This window comes from Gavialis gangeticus, unplaced genomic scaffold, assembly GCF_001723915.1.
Source record: "Gavialis gangeticus isolate Ggan-Ray unplaced genomic scaffold, GavGan_comp1, whole genome shotgun sequence".
In the NCBI taxonomy this organism is placed as follows: Eukaryota; Metazoa; Chordata; order Crocodylia; family Gavialidae; genus Gavialis; species Gavialis gangeticus.
This window is the reverse complement of record NW_017729022.1, coordinates 169,666,956-169,680,512: the sequence shown is the minus strand read 5'-3', so window position 1 is coordinate 169,680,512 and position 13,557 is coordinate 169,666,956. Positions and strand designations below refer to the sequence as shown.

Here is a 13,557-nt window from a genome sequence, read left to right as displayed (position 1 = left end):
GTGAGTCAGTGGGTAGCTGCTTGGACTAAAGAGCTGCTCCTCCACATATTACAAGTAGAGGGCAGTCCTTGGACAATACTCAGTAGTTCCCCTGTCTAAAAAAGCCACAAAGACAGACATAGATGATAATATTCAACACCAGATAAAATCTGCCAGTGCTACCTTTGGACATCTCTTAAATAGTGTCTTCAGTGATTGTGACATGAGGACCTAAACCAAACTTCTCATCTACCAGGCTGTTGTCATTCCTACCCTGTTGTATGGGTGTGAAACTTGAATGATATAATTAGAAATACCTAAAGGCTTTGGAACATAACCATGAGCAACATCTTTGGAAATTCCTTCAAATCAACTAGAAGGACATAAGAACAAATGCTAGTGTCCTGTCTCAAGCAAACACCACCAACATTGAAGCCGTGTTTATACAGCATCAGCTCCATTCAACAGGACATGTCATAAGGATGCCTGACAGCCAGCTCCTGAAACAGATCTTACACTCCCAACTCACTGATGGTCATGACTCTACAGGCAGGCAAAAGAAGAGAGGTTCAAGGACACTTTGAAGGCCAACCAGAGTAAGAGTGATATTAACAGTAATACACGGGAGATCTGAGTACTGAAATCACCCCTAATGGCACCATGAAACACAATAAAGGATCCATCACTTCAAGCAAACTTCCCTCATTATGGAACCAGACAGATGAGAGAAAAAAGGAAAGAGCTGTGATCTGACATAATTAGTACCCACTCCCTTCCTGCTGGAACTCTTTGTCATGTCTGCAGTCAAACATGCAGATCTCAGATTTGCCTCCTCACCCATCTGCGGAGAACTTCCCATTTACTGAAAGACTGCCCTCCTTATATTGAAGGACTGCTGAGGACCACTTGTTTGAGAGATCAGTCTGGAAGATCAAGGTATCAAAATTGTCTCAGGCAAACAAGTACTATTATAATGACTGTTTGATGTTTTCATAACACCTTCCTTAACATCCTTAGAATGTAAAGCAGACAAGAACAAACACACACCCTCCTTAGAGACCCTGAAATGTTCAATATATTGTAAGAGGATCAGAACAGTTTCCCTTTAAGCAAAACATATTCCTCATAGCAGTTGCAAACAGGTATAGTGGTAGATGACCACATTCTTGCAAGATGCTTTGTTGGATTATTCATGATAACTGTCTGCTTAGATGATCTGCCATAACATTCTGTAGCTCTGGGTTATATAGTGCTATGAGAGTCTAGCTGGTAAATACAACAGACTGAAATCAAACTGCCCCCTGACAAAGGGGACTTTCAAGATCCTCTCCCCCAAATTATATAAAAAGCACAGCCTTGCCCGAGTACTAGCAAGGATGTTTGGTTGCTGATAAGTGTGCAAATGTAATATATCTTGTACCAGATATTGATCTAGATGTGTTCCTTTTATTAGCATTTGGGTATGACAGGATAGGGAGAATTACACCCCCCTACACATGCAATTGGGATCCTTGCATCTAATCATTAAATTAACTTTGTAGGATGGGGGAAGACTGGGAAATATTTATTGCCGTACCTGGCTGATTCAGCAGATGGCCAATAAAAGCAGAATGAATGAAAAGGAAGAATGGGAACTTTTTAGACCAGCTAGCCACTGAGGTAATGGACAGAGCATTATTCCTTGATTTCTGAGATTAAACATTACCATGTATGGTGAAAACACTTTGTGCTGTTGACAGTTCAATAATTCAGTTACCCAACATGTTCCAGCAGTGGGACCAACCTACTAGGTACTTCCTATGAGTAGGGCGGGGAAGAGAAAGATGAAGCTAAGTATCCTGTAGATTAAATTGCCACAAAGCAGATCTATGGATCTAGCAGCAGAAGTTATGGAAACAAGAACTGCCATTCTAAACTGAAAGTGGAGAGGTATACATTAAGATGTTTCAAGACCAGGATAGGGAGATCAGCTCTTAATTTTTCTGGTAGTAAGAAACTGGAATAAAAGCCTTTCCACAAATTGTAATGGAACTTCCTCTATATCTTTAAGAGAAAAAACAGTTGCACTTCCTGAAATAGCAGTGTCCTGACTAGGAAAAGGGCAAGGAGATACAAAACTGCAAAGTACCCCAACTAAGATTATTTTCAAAACCCAATGGTCTGATACAAAGTTTCATCCTTCCCTAAACAAAAAGTCCTCAAAGAAGAGAGCATAGGAATAAATATGGTATGGAATGTCTGAAGAATCAAGTGAAAAGAATTCCTTCCAAATAATCACAGCCTGCATGACAGATGATGGAGGCCAGAAGTCCTCTTTTGAAAACACTCTCTCAAAAACCCTGAGGTTTGGTTTTGTTTTCAGGAGAAGAGTGGAGATGATCAGTCTAACTCTAGGAACAGAACTTTTCCACAAGCTTCTAGGAGTTGGTGCATGTATTCCTACTGGTGGAAGAGTGATTTAGGATATTTGATGCCTGAAGACTGCAGCCAAGTTGTTTCACTCAAGGTAACAGGGGTTTCAGTATATCCTGCTGCAGTGTTGGAGGCTGTGTTCCAGATTCTGGTGACCCTTACAGGGAAGAAGTTCTTCCTTGTATCTAGCCTGAATCTACCCTCTATAAGCTTATGTCTGTTGGTCCTCATCCTGCCTTGAGGTGCCTTCCTGAAGAGTTGCTCACCTAAATCTTGGTGTTCACCCCTGATGGCTGAGAGATGACTACAAGTACTTCTCTTACTCTAACTGAACAGGCCCAGTTCCCCAAGGCTCTCCTCATAGGGCCTATCCTCCATGCCCTTCATCATGCAGGCAGGCTCTTTTTTGTACTCTCTTGAGCTTATCAATGAGTACCTCCCCGCATCTACTGGATACACATCGGCTGATGCATGCCAGAGTTATATTTGCTTTCCTGGCAACCTCATCACACTGATGGCTCATATTCATCTTCCGGTCAATCGTAACCCCCAAGTCTCTCGCTCAAACGCTGTGCCAGCCAGTGGACCACCACCCATTATGTAGTTATGGTGTAGTTGTGGTGAGGGTTCATCATAACCAGATGTAGGAGTTTGCACTTATTTCTGTGACGCCTTATCTGATTCTGTTTCACCCATGAGTCCAGCTTGTCAAAGTCATTCTGGATCCTGACCCTATGCTCCAATGGGCCTGCATTTCCCCACACAGTGTCATCCGTGAGCTTTCTACCCCCTCATCCAAGTAATTAATGAATATATTAAAGAGCACGGGTCCAAGCACTGATCCCTATAGAAGCACAGAAGTCTTAATCTTAAGAAGGAGCTACCCTAAGTGGATTCCCAAAAAGTATAGCATAATTAATCTTAACTGGGACTGAAGATCTGCTTAGACCTGCTGTAGTAGTGGTCATCAGAACTGTGATCAAGATCTAGCACCCTGGACAGCAACAAAGACTCTGGCTGTTACCTGAATGCTTTCCAGAACTGGAAGTGGAACTGGTTTGACTGGGACACAGAACTAGGACACAGTCTGACAAGGCTAAAGAAGTCACAACAACTGGTGCTGGATGAAATTGATCAATAGAAGGCTAATCAGAAGTAGTTCATCCCCTTCCTTGCGGTGATATCAAAAGGTCCTGTACTAGTGTAAGCTTGATACCTCAAAGGTCCCTGATTCAGGGAATAAAGTGGCCTTCAGATAGAAGCAATAAAGTAATTCAATCCTTGTTTACTCAGGTCTCCAAAGACTTACCTGATAGATCCTACAGCCCTACCAGAAATCAGTCAGGACCTTCATAGAGAGCACAACTCAGAAGCAGTCTGCTTACCTAAAGATAAATTGGAGTTATTCTGGACTCAGTGGGTGCATCCCCATGAGTGTGTTCCCCAGGTCCCAAAAAAACCCATGCTGCAAAGTAGCAGCACGGGGAATGCCACATACCATACTACATGTACACCACATACCAAATGTCTGCGCTCACCTGGACACACCCAACGAGTTGGTCCACCGTATATTTTACTTGCCTGTATCTGATAAGGGTCATACAAACTGACCCAAGAAAAATAGTGTGGGAGATCAGATAAAGAACTGGGGTGAGAGGGGAGAGGAATCAGCTGAATAAGGAAAACTAGGAAATGGGGACTAAAAGCCTACAGAGAGGAAAAGGACCAGGACAAGGAGCCAGACCACCAAAACAGACAAGATTAGGGCAGATTGAAGACAATAGGGCAGAAGGAGCCAAATTTGGCTGCAGCTGCTATCAATCACTAGTAGCTCAAGCAACAAAAGCCTGTGCAGTGAATTAAAAGGTTCCAAAAAAAGCTACTGATGAACAGTGTGCGTGTCTGTATGACCCCACAAGAGAATTTAAAACACACACAAAACACACACATTTATTTTTTTTAAAAAGATAGTTATGTTAAGGTTGTAAATTCAAGCACTCAAAAGTTGAGAAATGGTAGAATTAAAGTTGTCCATACAGCCTTAATTCAGTCCCCTAGGATGCATGTATTCTTTTTCCACATTAACCCTGTCCCAAAGGATGGACCTGCACTGAGGGTGAATTAGGGCTTTATATAGGGCTGGTCAATTTTTGTCCAAAAGGTTTTTTGTTTTTTAAATCATCAATATGAAGAATTTTTTAAAACAAAGCATTTCAAGAATGCTGAAAGGGGAGTTTTCAATGTTTTTTGGAATGGAATGTTGCATTTCAAAACTACTTTTGGGGACAAACTCACTAAGAAGTTTTAAAAAGGTCATCACGACAACTAAACATTTTGATCAGCCAAAAACAGAAATATTTTTTATTGTGAGCATCATGTCACAGGAAGCTTAGAAATTTGTTTATCATTATACTTAAGGGGAAAAAATTCAAAATTCTGCAATTCCCCACAAAACAGAAAATCCAGTTCCTAACCAACTGTAACTGGGTAATAAAGAACTCTGCCTCATTTGTGGAGGGAGGGAGAAAAAGAGACAGCAGACCTTATATAAAATGCAGGTGAATGGTGCCCTAGAGAATTATATTCTTTTCCTGCGTTGGCCAGAGTTCCCACGCACTAAATAAATCATTTAAACCACAGTTTCACAGATGTTCACTAACTGTGCATTCCTCATTTTATGGGCACCCAGCTTGACACACTGGAGTCTGACTTTTAGCCTCTTGCAACTCTGCCTGCTCTGAAGAGTTACATAATGGTAAATATTCAGGAAACACAGATCTTTGATGTTTCAGCTAAGACTCCCCAAACTAGTTGGTACTTCAGTCTTAATTTCACTGGGCCTCCATTCCCTGTCTGTTGAACAGGGATAAACACCTCACACAGATATTGTGAAGATTAAGGTTTGTGAGACACTCTGATACTATCAGTAATGACGACCACAGAAAAGCCTAGGAGAAATAACTCTGTTCTCAGAACCAGATGTGATAAGTGTACTTTGAATAGTGTACATACACCTAAGTCATGGGGCAGCCTGCTGAACAACAAAACACACAGAAGACAAAATGTTGGAAAGCTGCACAATGAGTGTCATCCTTTCAGTGCGCTTGAAAAGGCATGTGTCCTGCAGAAAAAAGTATATGCTCATGTAATTAAGGACTGCTTCTTAACATATGTGCATAACAGGGCCAAATTAAGGTTGCACAGGCAACTATAATTCTGTTCTTTCCTGATTTTAAAATACTTCCTTTGCAACATTAATATTTTAAATGGCCTGTATGCCATATACAACTATGTACTATCCACAATCTCAATCCAGCACTTCTTTAATGAGCAACATAGCTCAAACTTAAGATTTCACTTTTTTTTTTTTTAAATATTGGTTGGTAGTTGAAGACGACTCATAGTCCTATGAGCACTTTTTTTAATAGGATCCATTTGTTGAAATGGTAGCACTTACAAAAGAAATAGTGCATTAAATGTCATCTTATAGCAGCTTTAAGTAGACACATTAGTCAACAATGTAGAATTTATATATACTTACATAGAATTTTTTAGACATTTAATATTTCATATCCAATACAAACTATTAAAATGTTATGAAAGACTACTGTGCATGAAGCAGCTAATTATCAAACAACATTTTATAGACTGAAGCCATAATGTTGGAAAAGTTTTTAAAATTGAAGCTATTTGAGATCTGACTAATTTCAGCTGCATTTTTGAGGGGTTGACAATTCCTCCCACTCTGTCCCCCCCCCCACTCCTTTTCAATGCACTGAACACAAAGAGGTATGCTTTTACCTATTAAAAGCCTTTCAGATAAACATCTAGTATTGTTTCTGAAGTAGTGAAAAAACTTAACCATCTCAGCCCTAGACACACAGGACATATCCCCACAAATTTATCACTGCTTTTTGCTGCTGCACACACCCCTGCACAAGGAGTTTCCTGCAGAGAAAATGCCCCACTTCAGGGAAACTACCATTTCCCAGCTCCAGGCATGCTGGAGTAGCCAGGGGACACCTAAAGCAGTGGAAATGCTCTGGCCAGTAGCCAGAGCATCATCCTGGGCACAGCTTTTACAGCATTTTGTTTGTTTGTTGGGTTTCCCCCCCCCCCTTTCTTTACACTGAGAGTTCCTAGTACCAAATTTGTGGTACAGTAAACATTTGCACGTGCTATATGTAAGGTTTGCAGTGCTTCAAACAGTTCTGAGGTGCTACAAACCACACATGTACGCTTGTTTGGATGCACCCAAAAGCTGCATCCAGATGTATGTGGGCAATTGATCCTCCGGGGACAACTAGCAGTAGCACATCTTGCGCTGCCGCTAGTTGTCCCCAGGGAATGCCTGTGCCATGTGTGCACTGGCGCACGGCAAGTTACCCCAGGTGGGGTAGGAGAGGCTGGGACAACAGTGGCCTGACCCCAGCAGCCTTACCTGGGGTTCTGAGGGCCTCCCAGGGCTGCAGAAGCAGCAATCCTGCCATGTGGAGCTTGCTTGGCAGCAGAGCTCAGCTCTGGCCAGCCAGGTTCTGGCTTTGGGTGGCACATGCTGCTGCTGTGTGCTGGTCCACTTTTTTTTTTCCCCTCTGTGGGATCTACATATCTGTAGGATATTCAGGGGTCAAAAAATCTCCCACTACACTGCTCCCTTGCAGTGCAGAGAACAACAGAGTGTGTTGTATGTGGCTCTGCAGATGCATCTGCAGCACTACATACTGCATGGCCACACTCATCAAGGGTACAAAGGGTACAAAAAAAGCCCCCAAACTTGGGTCAGATCCAGAAACTACAAAGCTGTTTTGTGGGCTGAATCTTCTTCAGAGCATGAGGTGGTGGCCATAGGGCAAAGTGAGGCTGTGGCAGCAGAACCCTTACTAGTCCCTCTGCCACTGAGGGGCATGCCCAACAGGGCCAGTGGGCCCTGGATTTTGTGGTAGGTTCTTCCCACAACACCCCCCACCCACACCCCCCCCCTTCCAGTAGCCTAGATGAAGAGGCGTTGCAAGGTGGGTCCAGTCTATAGGCACTACATGTTTGATACCACAGTCTAAATTTTCCCTTATCCACCTGTTTCTGCCAGGGAAACCACATTTATTCAAACACACTAAGAAAGAGGAATCCATCTCTCGGGTACAGGGACACCTTGAACTTTGCCCCATAATGACTCCACAAGGCACAGGACAGCATGCATCTACTGTCTTAAAAAAAAAAAGATAATACAGAATGAAGGTGGTTTGGATGTATTAATGACTAATAATTTAACACAGTGGTGCCCAACTTTGTCCTGTGGACCAAACGAGCAGTGCCAGGTTGGTCTGTAGCCTGCCTGGGGCCCAATCCCTCCGTGTGGGGCCAATCCAGCCCTGTAGGGCTTGGAAATTTGATCACAGGGGAGCATTAACTGCCACCATTCAACACTGCCAAATTTCTAGACCCAGGAGGAACACCACAGGCCAGATAGCATGGAACTGCAAGCAAGATGTGTCCTGCAGGCCAGAGGTTGAACACACATGATTTTACAAATTTAGAGGAGGTTTTTTTATTTTAGCTGATTTTCTGGGGTTTACAAATGCTTGGTTTTAAGAGAATTAAATTTCCTGGAATTTTTTATGCTATATTATTAAACTGTATTCTCCACTTTTAACTCAAATTAATGTAATGTAATTTGTTTGGGAATCCAGACTATCCAAATTTCCCAAACAAGCTTAATTGAGGCACAAAGTTTAAAAAAAAAAAAACTTTTCCAGAAACTTATGAACAGGGTAGTAAAATGAAAGTGCTAATGTAACTAATAAGACCTTGACTTGATTACAACAACTGCAAGGAAAGTAGATTCCTACAACTTAACTGAGTCTTCTTTGGGGAGGCACTAGATTTACCTTCAACTTTTGTTTCTACAGAAGCTTTCTGTGCCAAAGAAGGTCCCCCATTCTAGCAGCCCATTGTGCTAGTGTGGTTATAAAGCATACTAGCTTCTACAGCCAATAGTACACTTGTGAGTTATGTGCTTAGCATTACATCCAGCTGCTTTTAACTCCCAAGTCCAAATGGCTAAGGACCCATTTATAGCTGTGTAAATCACTTAATTCCCGTGCCATAGAGATTTTTACCTGTGAAATAAGAATAAAAACACTCCCTCCCTCACTGCATTGTTTATTTGAACTGTGAGCCCTTAAAAACTAAAGGACCATCTTACTATGCATGCTCCGTACTAGCACAGTGGGGCCTCAAGGTATTACTGTAATAGAAATAAAAGTAGCCACACCTTGTTTCTTAAGCAACTGTTGTACTTCAAAACAAATAACTATGATCTAATTGGTTTTATCTTTTAAACTGACTGTTACAGAACTTTAAGTATTCCTCAGACTTAAAAGTCTGGAAAATTATAAACATACAATTAGATGGTGGAGTGAATAGGTATGATACTATACAAGTATAAGGTTCCCATAGAAAAATCAAAAGTAAATCAAATGCAAGTTTTAATAAAATTAGGTTGTGCATTTAAATACACAGAAAACAAAAATTAAAAAAAAAAAAATCACAGTTCCTTCAGCAAGAGTAGTTAAGGCACATCACATTAAGTGAATTTACTGGCTGTGTTAAAACCACTTAAAAATAGTACCGACTTAAAATATTTAAAATTAAATGAGATAAATGAATGTTGTGTGTTTTGCCCTGAGCATTCCCCAGTTATATTTAAGAACACAAGTTGCATTGATTCATATTATTTGAAGATTTTTTGTTTTGGTCAGTTTATTTTATTTAGCCTGGACTAATTCTATATTTTGTCCACCATGCAGGCACGCATACACGAAAACAGTTAAACACAATTACAAACGTTAAAATCAGCAAGCTAAAGTATTCTATTTTCACTTACAGAAGCATGACTAATACAGAACCAAACTTAACATATGATTAGTTTGTTTTGTTTTTTTACCAACCTTTGTTTAAGAAATTTTTAACCACCTAAAACACACCGGAGAGCATGAGGAGGAATGCAACTATACCCTTCAAAATATTTATTTAAAAACTGTTTTAGTAGTAAGTGAATTTAAAACTTTTCACTGAAACGGTTTCAAGCATTTGTGCAAGCTGTCATTTCAAAAATCTAACAGCTAACAAGTTTTGACAAGCTCATATACATTCATTTACAAATTCTATTTAAAATGATAAAGAAAACTATACAGGATTTTAAATAGGCTGACACTATTAATACAAAGAACTTTCACTAAATTGTCAGAGACTTCTGCTAACTGCACTCTTTAATTATACCACTCAATTTTTGTCCTTTCTACTTGCTGACAGCAAATTCCCTCATTTCTAAGTAAAAGGTCAAATTGCAAGGATAACAAGTCTGGAATATGCCTCACCAACTGCAGACACAGCCCTCCAAGCCCTATTAGCTCTATCTTAGCCAACCTAAGCAGCATTAGTAAGAAAACTCCTTTTGTGGGGTGTAGGAACTCCCTTATATGGTAGTCTTAAACTGAAGTAGGACAGACAGGGTTTCTTGTGGATTCTCAATGCTAGAACTGGAAAACAGTCAAAAATCTAAACCAACTATATTACCTGTCATAACTAAAAACAACCCCCCCCCAAAATCCCCCACATTTCTTGTATGATGACAAACCCCACAAAAGGGTGGAAGAAGTAACAGCATCTTCTATTTATGCTATTATTGGCAAAAAATTTACAAGATCCTGTAGCCAGAGAAGCTGAGTAGCCTTTAAGAACAAAGCTTCTGGGTTCGGATGTCTTGCTCCACATCACAGAGCAGTTAACTCTGCCTCTCTCTGGCTCTACAAAGCTGGTCTCTGCTGAAAACCACTTAGAGCTAGCTACCCTGTTTGCCAGTAAATACTGCCCACAACAACACACAACAATGGCTCGTGAGTTTCTGAATAACTTCTGCAAAAGACACAGGAAGTGAGACAAACTAAGCAGTATTTTTAAACTACTGGGGTCATTTCTGAGTGTATGCCTATACATCTCTTTTACAGGCACATACACACAGGAACTGGCAACAGTTCCTTGAGAAACTACTAAAACTGAAACAACATATGAACAAAGCAGCATACCTATTAAGATCAATAACTGGTATGCATCTCTCATCCTTCATAACAAGAAAAATGTAATGTCAGTCACATTAAAATAAAGAAAAACAACTGCTTGTTAACAGTGCTACATTTTAAACGAGCAAGAACAATTATTTTTGTTCTCAAATATTCTGCACCTTTGACTGGCAGCAAAGGAAGGCTTCAGATAATTGTTTTCACAGATGTCAAAACAAAACCTGGTGGGAGAAGAGTAACATCCAACCAGGAGGTATAGGCATAGTCCATATAGTCAGCACAAATTTAGTACTCTGATTACAGCAAAGATAATGAGGTGCCATTTTTCATGCCTCAGTAGCACAGGTACAATATCCCACACCACAGAAAATTTTTTGCAAGATGAAAGAGTAAAAAATTGCTGCCAAGGAAAGTAAATAGTGGTTTGACTGTTTCACAATTACAGGGGTTGAAGTCTTACCTTTTGTAGACTGGTAGGATTTAGCTGGGTCTTATCTATTATTTTCACAGCGACCTGGGGTTGAGTGGGGGAGAACAAAAACATTAAAAAAAACACCAGGCATCACTAAACTAGTGAAAAACGCTGAGCATTTTAAATGCCAAAAAGCATGCGAGAAAATATACTGCACACTTGCATGCAAAAACACAGCTGTGAAATTGTATGTCCATTGTAGGCACTTGTTAATCCTTAGTCACCATACTTAAAGTTCTTACTAATAAGAATCCACTTATGTTTCTATAGGTTGTCAGCGTATACAGGCAAGGAATTTATTTTCCATGCCTGCAAGCCAGCAGTGTGGAAAAGGTTGTATTTCCAGTCTTAATTAAAAAAAGTATTCTTGAGAGTGTTTGAATATTTATATAGGTTGAAGGGAGAATAAGACAAAGATTTCCTGACACACTTAAAACAACAAAACAAAAGCAACGCTCCCCTAACACCTCACTCAAAAAGGTCTGAATATCTTTAAAAAAATGAATTCATTTTCAAACAAATAAAGAAACTCAAGAGAAATTTAAATCCTGTCTATACATATGCTATAACTAGTGTGCAGTACTAAAAGTTAGTTCTTAAAATTCAAATATGCAATTATAAACAATGATAAAACTTTTAAAAATAGTTGTTACCTATGAAGGCCAAAAACAAAACCAAAGCAACAAAAATATTACACTGATCATGTTCTAAAAGCTTACCTCTCTTCCCGTAAGAACATGTCTTGCCAGTTTCACTTTGGCAAAATTTCCTTTCCCTATTGTTTTTAATAAACGATAATTTCCAATGTGAGGATGTTCTTCATTTGTAGATGTAACTGAGTTTCTACACCGGGGGATGTTTTGTCTGCTACTTGATTTGATAGGCTGCACGTGTGGTTCAGTGTACCCATCCACAGAGATATGCTACAAGAAAAACAAAATATTTAGAAAGGAATCTACACAGGAGTTTAAGCAGATGTTTATGGTATGGAAATATTTTTGCAACTAAGTAGGTCATTTTTAAAAAGCATGATTGATAATTTTCAAGAGTAGTGTAGGCAGATTTTTTTGCCTTTTGAGCAAGTTTGACTTATGTATTAAGATGGATATTGAGAGGTGTGGCAGAGCTGGTTCTATATGTAAAGTTAAAGTATTATTTAGACTGAGCAGTAACAATTATGGTACATACAAATGTAAATATGAAGTGTTTTTAAAAACAGACTACATAACAATTCACATTCCATCAGTAATTGTCAAACCCTGAGAAAAACCCCCGTTTTGCCTTTTATGAATATGAAGTACTTCTGCTTTGCTTTTTTTTTTTTTTTTTTTAAAGAGCTATCCTTGTTTTTCCGCAAGTTGTGAATTAGTGTACTTGGAAAGCACAGGAAATATGCATTTGTCATTTATTTAACAAGGTGGCCATCAAATCCAGTCCTTCAGACTTGAAGCAATAAAACCAAAAGCAAAAAAATTCTCTCCAAAAGTGAGTTTACCTCCCTAGTTTTCAGATGTTTATATTTCCTTTATGGAAAACAGAGAACAAAAGACCACAATCTGACAACTCATTATCACCCTAAATGTTGATAACAAATATCCATTTCATTAAATAATATGGTAATGTGGGTTTTTTTCCAGGTTCATGAAACAACCACAGACACTGAATAGGAAAGAAAATCTACCAATCATGGTGAATTACTTCAGCCTGGAACCTTCTGCTTCCCTGTGCTCCTGACTATCTACCAATTCCCCCTGACACACCAGTATCCATTATAAAAGACCATCTTTAATTCTAATATTCCACTTATATATCACTATATTTACTCTCACAACATCTGATGAACCCATTTTAAATGTCACAAAATCCCAAGTGAAACAGCTGCATTGACTATCACTAGCAGTACATAGCCCTACTGTAATTTGATTCACTTGTCTAGCTTCCCTATTGGCAATCTCTGCCACTGGACTACACATAACAAATCTGTGAAATAAAATTCTTCTCCCCTCAAAAAAGCATGCACGTATTTTTTACATCTATACAAAATAGCATTTAGGCTGACCCCCACTCCCTGAAAATATGGTCCTTTATGAATGCTGCTTTCCTGGGTTATGGGTCAGAGTAACAAAGCACACAACAGGCTTTTACATTCTTCTATTATTTTACACTTACCCTTTTAAACCAAGCCTAGTAGCAAATTCTTCCTAACCTCTTCCCCCCTAATCCCACAAATGCTTTCCAACCTCACTGGAACACAGCTTTTAGTGTTTTAAATGCCATGTTTTAAGGAAACATTGTTAAAGTGCCTCTAATTTCTAGTACATTTGAGACATGGACAGAGTCAAAGTCAGCATTTCATTTCCATATTGTGCTCTGCTACTATAGAATGTTTATCTTATTTCTAATTGCATCCAGGAATTGAGCCAGTATCTGCATTGAGTAATAACTCCTAGCTCTTTTACCTTAAAAAAAGGAGACATATAGATGAAGTACATTAGAGTAGGTTTCATTGTTTCTACCAATATATATAATCTGGCACTCCTATGTTGATTTTCTCTGCCAGTCCTTATAAAATACCTTCCTATTCTAAAGCAGAATTTAAGGTAAACATTTCACCCA

General features: G+C 39.4%; 1 protein-coding gene across 1 annotated transcript in view; it reads right to left on the bottom strand.

The window, feature by feature from the left end:
* The window catches only part of MARK1 (microtubule affinity regulating kinase 1), a 104,837-nt gene extending 93,160 nt beyond the window's left edge, over positions 1-11,677 (bottom strand). Inside the window, exons 1-2 of the mRNA XM_019516478.1 lie at positions 11,661-11,677; positions 10,930-10,983 (exon numbers count right to left, since the gene is read on the bottom strand). The gene's annotated coding sequence lies outside the window, so the exon portion shown is untranslated. The remainder of the gene's footprint in view (positions 1-10,929; positions 10,984-11,660) is intronic.
* Between the last annotated feature and the right edge of the window lie 1,880 nt (positions 11,678-13,557).